Source organism: Osmerus eperlanus, chromosome 5 (genome assembly GCF_963692335.1).
Source record: "Osmerus eperlanus chromosome 5, fOsmEpe2.1, whole genome shotgun sequence".
Taxonomy (NCBI): Eukaryota; Metazoa; Chordata; class Actinopteri; order Osmeriformes; family Osmeridae; genus Osmerus; species Osmerus eperlanus.
Window position 1 is genome coordinate 12,662,169 of NC_085022.1, and position 12,544 is coordinate 12,674,712.

At 40.9% G+C, this 12,544-nt stretch overlaps 1 long non-coding RNA gene across 1 annotated transcript; it reads left to right on the forward strand.

Moving 5' to 3' along the window:
* Positions 1-10,587: 10,587 nt before the first annotated feature.
* Positions 10,588-12,005, forward strand: LOC134020520 (uncharacterized). The gene is made up of 3 exons (XR_009930412.1): positions 10,588-11,248; positions 11,537-11,608; positions 11,810-12,005. It is a non-coding gene; the product is annotated as an uncharacterized LOC134020520 (long non-coding RNA).
* The last annotated feature ends 539 nt before the right edge of the window (positions 12,006-12,544 follow it).

The following is a 12,544-nucleotide window of genomic DNA, read 5'->3' on the forward strand; positions in this document are numbered from 1 at the left end:
CAAGAGCCTTTCCAAGCTGCTCCAGGAACACCCTCCTCTTGTTCCGCTTATCAGGCATCCAGGTAGGGTTGATCTTGTTCCATATCACGAAGGAATTGTAGGAGGACACATCGATGATGTTATGGAAGATGACCAGGGGCCAGTCATCCTCCTGCAGCTGTAAGTTCCAATCACCTTGTCCAGGTTGTCCACGCCTCCTTTGTTGTGGTTGTAGTCCAGGATGATGGCTGGCTTCCTGTCCTCATGATCACTGATCTCAGGCGTTTTGTGCAGTGTGCTCAGGAGGACCACATACTTGTTCCTCTTTGGAAGGTCAGAAACTAGAGTGGTGGTGGGGGTGAAGGCAAACTTGGATGAAAAGACCTCTCTCCCCCTTGTTGCGAGGAGTGCAGGGGGGAGCTCGAGTTTGTTTTTTCTTACTGTGCCAACCATGGTGATGTTCTTCTTCAGGAGCTGCTGGCCGAGTTCATAGGAAGTGAAGAAATTGTCACACGTTACATTATGCCCCTTCAGTCCATCTGTCACATCCAGCACAACTCGCATCCCCTGCTTCTTCTCCGGGCCTCCATTGGTTGGCTTCCCTGTATAAACTTGCCTCTTCCAAGCGTAGCTGGATTGTGCATCACAGGCCACCCATATCTTGATGCCATACCTCGCTGGCTTGCTGGGCATATACTGCCGGAAAGGACAGCGACCTCTAAATGGAACCAGTTGCTCATCCACTGTTAGTGTACTTCCTCACCAGGCCAATGACTCGCTCCACATGGATCCTGACGGCTGCGAGTCCCCTAGTTGCCTGTAGCTCCAATGGATGCATCTGTTGCTTGCCTTTGGTAAACGCTGGTATTTTCAGTTGAGCACAATACAGACCCACTGTCCCTTTCACATTGAAGCCTCTATCAGCTAGAATGACATCTCCTGGTGACAATTTATCAAGAAAGCCAAAATTTTCCGTTATGTGCTTGTCACTTTTGTGACCACCCCATCCTTTTGACACATAAGATATAACATCTTGTGGTGTTATTGAGATCAGGTATTTTGCAGTGTTGTGGTGATTATATTGTGAGTATGTCGTTGCATTCGAAAGGGGAGGCAAAGACAATACACACTGCTGTGTGATTTTTTTAAAGTCGCTTTTTTATTCTTAAAAGGCTTTTAAAATGTCACTGACGTCATACAATCAGCATTCATTAGCAGAATGCTAGCGTGTTATGGGCAACTATGACTCACCCTGTAAGAAATCAAAAGGACATAAGTTCTCCTTCATTCAACTTTTGACCTATAATCCATGTTGAACTTGCAAAAACTACAATCAAATCTGAGATTTCTCAACGACAATCAGACAAAAGAGACAAATGTAGCCATCTAGCTCGATAGACTCCCATTCATTTTGCACTCATTACCTCATGCCGGCGATCACCCCCAGTGGAACTCTGGTGGAGCTGCAACCAAATTCGGTCGCGAGCACATTTCCAGGCAACTTTTCTTGACGTAAGCAAATAAATGGGGTGCTAGTTTACCCATTTCGGATTGGTTTCAAACTTAGCAAAAAATATTAGATGAAAACCTAGTAGTATGAGCCCGGTATGAGAATCAAACAAAAATGATTGGGGAAGATAGTTTAGGATATGTTGACTGGAGTTAGGTAGGAATAAAAACGACCGGACAAATCGGGTAGCAAATCGGAAATGCAATACCACCTACATCCACCGAGGCCGTTGCCTCAAGCCGGGGTCTGGAACCGGGTCCAGCTGTGTACTGCACTGGTAAGGAGGATGCTGTCATGTTTGTTCAGTGTCCATCTAGCTTTCATTGCTAGATGAAAACTACTACATTCAAGTTTAGCGTATCGCCAAGTCCAAGTGGACTCAAAGAACGCAGTGTTCGGCAATCAACTGCAACAACTAACAATGTGACAGTATTTATGCCTTTCATCGCTTTCCCAAAGACCCTGACAGGTAAATTTTGTCGGTAGCGTAATCTTATGCACCTGCTAACTTTTTTTGTCTAGTAGTAGGCTAGTAAACTTAATTCTTTCTAGGAACTGCAGGTCCTAGCCATAGAAACCAGAATAATGATTTATAAGGATATGTAAATTAAAATGAGCTTCTTAAATTAATTTGCTGAATTCATATATTTCATTTATAACTTATTTGTGTATGTACTGTAGGCTAACGTAATGTGTGGAGCTAGCGTTAGATTACCTCCTGGGAAACGGTCTAACGTTAGGCTATTATAACGTTATATAAACTCATCACTTTATTCTTACCTGTCACACTTAGCCTAATGTAGAGAGTAATATAATTAATAAAATGCTTGAACTTCTCTGTCAATATAAGTTATTTGCATCACCTAGCGCTGCAGATGTGTACGGAAGTGAGAAGCGGAAACAATTACATCTGTTTTCCGGTTCGAACGCTGGGCGCTCCGCATAACCCCTATTATGCGGTACTGGAAGATTTTTCCGTTTGCGATAGATCATGTGGTACAAACCATTTAACCCTTGTGTTATCTTCGGGTCATTCTGACCCATCAGTCATTGTGACCCACCGTCGTATTGCGACAACTTTACCGCCTACAAAGACAAAGTGAAGCATTTTCTTTTAACAGCTAGGCTGTCTCAGACCCCCCACATTGCAAAGGTTAAAAGAAAATTATTTTTATTTGTTTTTGTATTGGGTAAAATTGGGTAAACACATCGATGGTTTGTTATGAACCTTTGGGTCATGTGACCCGAAGGCAGCACAAGGGTTAAAAAACTACTGAGAACTTGCATATGCCGGAGTTGAATACCACCGTTGTGACACCACGGTGACAGAGTGCGGTTGCAAATATATGTTGGCATGCCAAACTTATTGATGCTAGGAGCTCGACTACTGTAACGAAAATATATTCTGTTGAATTGGTTTCGTAGTATAGGCCCCTGGTATACAGCAAATATAACACGGTATGGCTGCACATGACACATCTCGATAGCTAACCTTAACACTAGTTAGCTCGAGCCAAATTACTGAATGCATTTTATCATTGCTGGTTAGTTAGTGATGCTTACTGCTAAATTAAGCTGGGTAGCTAGCGGACAACTTGGCTAACTAGCATAGCTGAACTAGCTGCGCATATCTAACCAAGCACATGTGACTATTTCAGTTTGAATGATACAAATACAGAACAAAACATTGTTGGAAATTGTGTATTTCTGTTTAAAGTAGCTTAATTGACCTCTTGAGTCATATTTGTACAGGCTAATTGTATCACATAGACACTACTGTATCCCGCGGCTGTTGCCGCCTTCAGCTTCAATGCTATTGAGGCACGTTAGCTCCATTTATCTTAAGGGGGCCTGAGGGACTAGCCTGGTCCTAACCAGACTCTCGTACATTGCATTTGTACAGAGAGTCTGGCCTCGCTCCATTGACAAGCAGGAGCTTGTCAATGGAGCTTGTACTTTTTTTTTTTATGTCATGTTTTCCTGTAAAGTAATTTTAACATTTTCTGTACAATACCACTGTTCATATTTTTATTTTTTGTTGTGTTCTTTGTTGAAAAGAAAAAATTATTTAGCTTTAAATAAATATGTGTACATTTTACATACATAATGTTATTATATACGTATGTATATATTGTTGTTGTTTGTTTTGTGACAGCATACGTATGCATCAGAATCAGGGACGTGCACAGGAATTTTGCAGGGCAGTTGCACTGGCCTGAACAAAGAAGAACATGAGTTGAAGAAGAACAATATGCTGTGTTGAACAACATAACATGAACACAAACATAATTGAAAACAATATCCTACCAAGTCACTGATATGTTGCTCCAAATGTATTTAACACTCAAAGTTTTAAAGGAGAAGCCTCCTATTAGGGGCCATATCAATACAAATCTTGAGGCCCTCTTCTTTGTCGATTTCCATGTCCCTCTCTATGGCCAGTAGAAGGACGTCAGACAGCCGCTCTTGACCACACTGATTTCGGAGCCTTGTTTTTTACCAGCTGTAGATTTGAGAATGAACGTTCTACCGTTGCAGTGGAGACGGGTAGAATAGCATAGGTTTTAATGAGCGTGAACAGTGTGGAAAATATGATGTGAGCATCGTGTTCCTTGAATATTTCAAGCATAGACTTGACTGTCCTCTTGGGACACTTGTACGACGCATGGAAGACTCTCAACTCTGTTTGAAGGTTGGCCTCTTCCCCCTGAAGTCCATAAAAACTCACATGGTGAATGTGCTGTATCAAAACCTTGGCCGATATCCTTCCACTGCTCTGGGTCAGTGAGGCTCTGCAGTGACATCATGTCCCGAGTCTTCCCTTCCCCATAGAATCTTTTCTCAAGCTCCTGCCTCAAGTCTGTCCAGAAAGGTATAGTATATCCTTCCCCTGTAATATTCCTCCAAGGTCTGGACTTCATCATCCTCTCTTTGGAAGAGTAAATCAGCTTTGCAGGGACTTTTCTTCGTCTACCTGGAATCTTTGTAGGAATGTCTATGTCTTTATCCTCTGCTATTGTTGTGGCATTGTTGTAGATTTGAGAGAATTGTCCGTCTCTCCTTAGTTCCACTACTCGCTTCATGACACCATCTAACAAAAAGTAAGCAGTCAAGTCCAGGTCATCCCTCTGGAGTGCTTTAGAGGCAACTGATGTCACCATGAACACTGGCGTTGCTATTTCGAGACAGAGCAGAAATTCAAAATCTATGCTGCTCAACAGCATTTTAGCCTCTCCTGCAGCCAGATCGGGGGGGGGGGGGGTCACACTCTCTCAGATCCCTCAAGTACCTTAGGGCAGCAGGGAGGACCTTCCTAATTGTCTTCTAAGCATCTTCCCTGCAGCTCCACCTGTCTGAAAGCCTCTGTAGCTCAAGGACGCGTTGGCAGTGGCGGCCGGTACTTTGCAGAGGCCCCCCCACAAAGTCGGAGCTTGAGGCCCCTCCCCTAAATCCACTCAAAATGCATCTCCATCCTATCTTATACATTGCTGTCTACCTTTAAATATAGCCTATATTCACCAATGTGAGAGAGAAATAAAAAAGTTTAAAAATAACAAAAGCACAACAGCAGCCTATCTGTGTGGCGTCCTGCGGAAACCCGTCGGATGTCGCGGCCGCTCATTGTTGGCTATAAGCCATAAAATATCTAAAATCGTTTGTCAAAATTGTGATTTTTGATGTTTTCTATAGTTAACACCCTAAACTTCATTGTAATGTACAAAAAGTATATAATTACTTATTAAAAACAGTTAATTCCAACGGTTTTTAGACATGTCAGCTAGCAAGATTTCCAAGCCATTTCAAATCAAATGCTCAGTTTGCCTGCTCTTTTGAGTGCTGCAGCAGCCCCAAACAACTGATCAATTAAGTCAGGCTGTTGAACTTAAAAATAACTTGCTGAGAAGTTATTAATGTAGCCTATACTTAAACTGACATTTACATTCACAACGTGATTACGAACAAAAGGATTTATTTTCCATATTCGCCACAGAATTAGACTGAAACGGAGTGGAATCTTTGAATGCAATTTTCTTCCTTATCACTTTTTGACACAGGTCAACTTTAAAATTATGTAACTTCAGTTGAGATAAAGATATTGTTGCCATATTCAGGGATTTTGAGACTATTTAGCCCATGTAAGTGGATGAAGATCTGTTACGTTGCCTACATTATGGAATTACTTTACCTGGCAGTTTTGGGGCTCTCAATGAGCGCCCTCAAAGTGTTTTCCTTGTTTTTTTATATATATATATATTTTTTTATATAGGCCTAGTCTGTTTTTTGATATGCAGGGCGGGGCCCTTAGGGCGTGGGGGCCCCCCCGCCTCGCGGGGGCTGCGGGGGCTTCCCAGCTGCCACTGCGCATTGGTCTGGTTCATGGCTTTTTGAGTATCCACAAATGCAGCATGGCACTTCGTAGAGTTGACAATGAAAGCATAAAGCTTCTCAGCGACTGTGAAGAAGTGTTTTTAACATATTTTGAACTCTCAACTAAAACGAGATTTAAACAATGTGCATGGCACATTGTGCACATACGGTGCACTTTGGGTCACATGACCCAAAGGTTCATAACAAACCATCGTTGTGTTTACCCAATACAAAAACAAATACTTTTTCTTTTAACCTTTGCAATGTGGGGGGTCTGAGACAGCCCAATGGTTAAAATAGTCCGTGTGACTCCAGTGGTTCAACTTTAATGTTATGAAGTGACTAAAATACTTTCAGTGGGCAAAAATAACTACTTTATTCAACAATATCTCTCCCATGGCTTTCCATTACACCATCTAATTAGTAAAGGGCAGCACAGCACTGTTCCTTGAAAGTTGCAATGATGTAGCTGCCTATGGATGGTTCAGAAAGCTCTGATTCCATCGGAAATATCTTAATCTGCCTTTCCGAAGCTGAACGGAGGTATTAAGTAATGTGGGTGAGTAATTAATGACATTTTGAATTTTTTTGTTAAACTAACCCTTTAATTTTTATTTGTGATGGAAAATGATTGCTTCAGAAGAACAATCAGATTTTGTTTGATTTAATGCCTTTAGAGAAAACATTAAAATTATGTTTTGCTTTTTTCTGTCAAGAGTTTTCACCCACAAGAACCTCAACCCCCAGCACATGCTCTGACACTCTTTCACTCTCTTCAACTGACCATGAAGAGACCCAGAGCGCAGTGGCAATGGTCAGCAACAGTTTAAACATAGACACTGAAAAGGCAAAACGGGTATGTATGCATGTTTTTCCTTATGGTTAACTTTTCCCTATAATTTCACCATTTTATGAGTCTTCATGTATTCACCTGTATTCTGGTCAATGTTTAATCAGACTGTCCAAGATGCACTGGAAAAAAAATCTGGTGGTGAGGAAGTGTTTGAAGAATACCAGACAACAAAAACTTTAAAGCACAGCACCAGACGTCAGCTTGTTAATATTGTTGTCAGTCACATGACAGAAATTCATGGGTAAGACTTTAAAGCACAGATGCAATAAAAACACACAGCTGTCAATTGATGTAGAAATCAAGACTGTTGACCATTAACTATATATATATTTAATTAAAATATATCTTATTTTTTTTACATTGCAGGAGGATCCCCACACGCAAACAGCGGGGCATTATTTCTCTCTTTCCTAGCCTGAAATGTTACGAAGTGTTCTCTTGTCTTTTTTTGACAGGAGCATTTCTACGATCCGGAAAAGGGAACGGGGTTCATCTCCTGGCGCCTTAAAACTTTGTCGATGAAAAACCCAAAACATGTTCGCTTAGAGATGACTGAAAGTGGAGGACCAAGTCGACGAAGGAGGATAGATGATGTGCAACAACTTGAAGGAGATGCATGCAGAGAGGCAATTTCTTTCCTTGTCCACACAGCTGATGAAACTGAAGTAATGCAGAAGATGAAGGAAACTTTTAAGCATAAACAAGAACTGGTCCATAATCCTGACCGATCAGCTCACGTCCTTGATGTGTTCCCAAGATATTTGGATGTAAAAGGATTGGTAAATAAAACTTTTATTCCACCTTTCAAAGATTGTTTTAAGTGTATTTTAGATATGCCTGCTTTTGGTTACTCTTTGACATAATTGCTACTTTGAGTCATTTGTTCATATATTTTTGCAACAATGCTGTTGCAAAGATTTGGGTTATAAACCCTAAAATGCAGTGGTTTTCATTAATTGTCCTTGGGACTGAAGCCTCTGCACATTTTGTCTCTCTGACCTGACACGCATAAGGATAGGATAGCTTACCCAAAAATGTCACCCTCAGGTTGTTCCAAACCTGTACATTTTTCTACTGCTGAACACAGATATTTTGAAGAAAGTTTGTAAACTAGCCGCTTTTTTTTTTGACTGTCATACTACTTTTCTTTTCCTATTGTGGAAGTCAATGGCTGCCCAAAGTGGCCTGTTTACAAACTTTCTTCAAAATCTCTTCCTTTGTGTTCAGCAGTACAAAGAAATGTATACAGGTTTGGAACAAGCTGAGTGTGTGTAAATGACATCATTTTGATTTTTGAGTGAACTAACCCTTCAGTCTAGTTCATGTAGCTCTTACCTAATGAGGTGAAGATCTGAAACAGGTTAGTTGAATAAGTGAGACATGCAACATGTGCAGAGCCGTTGGTCACGACCAGGATTGAAAATTGCTGGCATAATGTGACTGTTTAACCCTTGTGTTATCTTCGGGTCATTCTGACCCATCAGTCATTGTGACCCACCGTCGTATTGCGACAACTTTACCGCATACAAAAACAAAGTGAAGCATTTTCTTTTAACCGTCGGGCTGTCTCAGACCCCCCACATTTCGAAGGTTAAAATAAAATGCTATTTATTTGTTTTTGTATCGGGGTAAAATTGGGTAAACACAACGATGGTTCGTTGTGAACCTTTGGGTCATGTGACCCGAAGGCAGCACGAGGGTTAAATGTACCTTTTAGAATCTCTAACTGATTGCTTGCATTATATTGACCTACAGCCCTTGAATTTCTATGTACAACTCTTTGTTCTAATGAAGTAAGTCAGTCACATAGATTGGTTTGGCTGAGGGTGAATCAGCACAAAAATTCTGGTGGTGGGGTGTTCCTTTAATGGTTATCCTTTCATTGTAATACACAAAGCAACTGGGTTTGTCAGGCACATATTGGGTTAAGGTGTTTCATATATTTTATTGATTTTAATTCTATTTTAGTTAATTTGAATGTGAGGAAGTTAACAGTAGCAGGTTTAATGCATTTATCATTTCACATTGTAATTAGTTTTTTTCCTGTTTGTTTAATCTATTATTTTTTGCAGTCCTGCAACAGTATTGAAGGCCATCTCAGTGGGAGGGAGGGCCACCAGCCATTTCTACTGGGATCAGGAAGGATCAAAGGCAGGATCGACCACTTTTACGTTGTTGTGGACAAGCGCCTTATCCCTTGCTCTGGAACCAGCTCCTTAAGTGCCTTTGATGAACTTTTCAAAGTTCACTATGTCTTCAACTTGTCCTACGAGGAAGCCCTGGTCAACTTCTTTACCTTCCTGCAGACCACAGTTTACAACATAGACGTTGGTCTTTCAAGTGAGTCTCCCAGAGTAAGGGAACTGCGTGCAAAGCTTTTACATTAGTTTAAATGTTAAAGTGTTTCCTCTGTAAAAGTTTGCATGCAAACAGCCACTTGTTGATAGCTCATTTAAGAGTTGCACACAGTTTCTATCCTTCGCTTAAGTTTAAGTTGTTGTATGCGCAGAGTGGGTTTCGAAAGCATTTGAACAGTTTTCATGCTGTTGATGGCAGTCCCGCTTTTGATTTGTCATCAGGTGAACAGTCATCTCAAAATGTTTATAATAATCAGCCAGGTTCTTTGTTTGTTGGAGAAAGTGATCCCCAAGTTGCTCTCACTGAGAATGTTAGCTTTTCCAGGAGAGAGACGGCAGATATATGTGCCTCAATTGTAGCCAAATTACAGTGCAGTGGAGTAGCCAATAGCTTGGTATCATCAGTTGTTTCAGACCTTGAGGACCTCACTACAGAAATGCATACCCAAACTCGTCAAGATGTGATTTCTGTCATTCCTCCTAATAACCCTGTCAGATCAGCTGTCGAAGAAAGTTTAGCTAATTTTGAGAGTCCCTTTTCCATGTTTAACACCGAACTAAAATAACTAATTATTTCAATGACAAATGGGGTGTTGTGGAGCCAGTGGAAATTGTGCTTGGGATGAGATACGACATGAGGAGAAACAAAAAAATGTTGTGATCAGGTCCCAGTAAAAGATACATATGTGTATGTCCCAATTTTGGAAACTTTAAAATGTATGTGTCGAAATGTAGATGTATGTACTCTGCGGACAGAATTTACAGGAAGGCAGAAATCAGGACTTTTTTTTTTTAGGACTTTTGTGATGGAAGTTACTTCCAGAGTCATCCATTATTCTCTAAACATCCCAGTGCTTTACAAATTCAGGTGTACTACGATGACTTTGAAACCGCAAACCCTCTTGGTTCTAAACGTGGAGTACACAAGGTTGGTGCTCTTTATTTTGTGCTTCGAAATCTACCTCCCAAATTTAATTCAAGAGTGATGAATATCCATTTTATTGTTTATTTCATGCGCAAGATGTAAAAAAGTATGGATTTGACCCCATCCTGGAACCGTTGATTCGTGACATAAAGATTCTAAAGACAGATGGAATTGAACTACCCATATCAACGAGTAGAGTTTATGGCACAATATGTCAAGTAATTGGAGACAACTTGGGGATGCACTCAATACTTGGGTTCACAGAATCATTTAGTGGACATTACTCCTGTCATCTATGTTTAACTGAAAAGGCTGATATCCAGTTAGTTTACAATGAGGATGATGTTAGAGTTATTTTGCGTGATCGTTCAATTTATGAACAGCACTGCAGTGAGTTAGAATCTGACCCTCAACTCAAGTCAACACATGGCCTCAAAAGAAACTCGACACTCAATAGTCTCCAGTATTTTCATGTGTGCGACAACTACTCTCTAGATGTGATGCATGATCTCCTAGAAGGAGTTGTGCAATTTGAAATGAAACTACTGTTTGAGTATCTTTCGGAAAATGTTGTTACCAATGGCGGAGCCAGGGGGTGGCCGGGGGTGGCCACGGCCACCCCCCGTAGAATCTCGGCCACCCCATTGGCCACCCCAAGCACCACATCAGAGCGGTTAAAAGTTTTGACGGCTGTGGAAAAATGCGGAACCTTTCTCGCACCGCTAGTACACTGTCGGACCCTTTAGCCACGCGCAGCGCGCACACATCCTGTATTTGAATTAAACGGCTCAAGCATGGCCTGAGAATGCCTGTTACCACCTGACGCTTCGACCGGCACCTGCGGCTAAGTGAAGAAACGCAAAACAGAAAGGTATGATATCATAATGGATGTTGTTTTTGTCTTCTAATAACTGTGACTATCCCACCCATGACTATCTATTTTGCGAAGTTTAGAAGCAAGCTAGATCGGAGGAGAACATAGTAAACTGTTAAAATTGCTATATGCTATGCTGTATTTGATAACTACGTTGCCAGAACGTGTTATGATTGTGTCAGGTATATACAGTATGCATTTTGGATAGGTGTCATTAAAGAGGGAAAAATAATGAAGAGGAAGAAGGCAGACATAGCGTCCTTCTTCAGGGCAAGTGGAAAGAAGACAGCTAAGGCAAAGAATGAGGATGAGATGGAGAAAAAACAGGCAGAGAGTGAGGATGAGGAGCCCCCAGAGAGCAGCAACTTAAATGGACCTCCAGGTATACAGTATAGAGACTCACATATAGTACAGCTTGATATGATGTTATCTTATTTACAATTGGCTTAAAGTGTGTCTATTCATATACAGGTCAGGTTGAAAGTGCATTGTAAAACATATCAGTTAGTTTTTTCATTACATTAAAGTATGGCATATTTGTATTTGCTACCCAGAGACACTTTCACTAATATTATACTTTAGCTTATAGTGTGTTTGTTAAACACTATATAGCATGCATTATAAAAACCTTTAGGAAAATTACCTGTACACCTTATTGTAATTATTTTAGATGTTTCTGAAAGATTGATTGAGAGCAGGACAGAAGAGTCCTCCCTGAGGAGTGGCCCCAGTGGATCCCCAGGTAAATTGTCAATCTTACATTGTATGTTGTACTCTTCTGCTAACTTTTCCATCGATATTGTCCACAAGTTTATATTGAATATGTTTAATGCTGTAGAAAATGAATTTTAATCTTTTGTATCTGTGAAATTGGATAGTGGATCATTACACCTTGTGGAAAATACTTTAAACACCTATTAATGTTTTTAATATATATATTTAGATTCCCACAGAGAAGATTCAGACAGCGAGAGAGAGGAGCCTCCAACAACGAGTGGCGGCCCAAGTGGACCTCCAGGTATACTCACTCTTTCACACATACTGGACACTTTAATTCCACTTCAGTTTTGCCCAATCTGATACAGTGGCCTGATAATTCATAAACAGGTATGAGTCATACCACTCACCTCAACTTGAGTAGAGTATATGTGTCTAAAATAGCTCTGCATCGCCTGGTGAGACACATGCTTGCCACCCAAAAATTATCACTGGCCCCATCCTGGCCACCCCAATGGAAATTCCCTGGCTCCGCCACTGGTTGTTACACGCAGTGAATTGCTCTCCAGAATATATTCATATGATTATGGATATTTGGAGAGAAAAAATCGTCCCACAAAGGTTAATCTAGAGCACAGTGGAAATAGCATAGGGCTCAATTCTATCCAGTCACTCTGTCTTGTCAGAAACATTCCGTTGCTGTTTGGTGATATCGTAGGGATAGGTGATAAAAATTGGCATTTGCTCCTGCTCTTACTTCAAATTCTAAATCTGGTGTTTTCCCCTTGTATTTCTAAAGGCATGACTGTCCTCCTGAAGCATTTAACAATTGAGCACCATGAGTTATTTAAAGAGTTGTATCCACAAAAAAACTTGCTGCCCAAACACCATTTTATGGTGCATTATCCAGCCTGTATTCGCAAAATTGGACCGTTAGTCCACATGTGGAGCATGAGGTTCG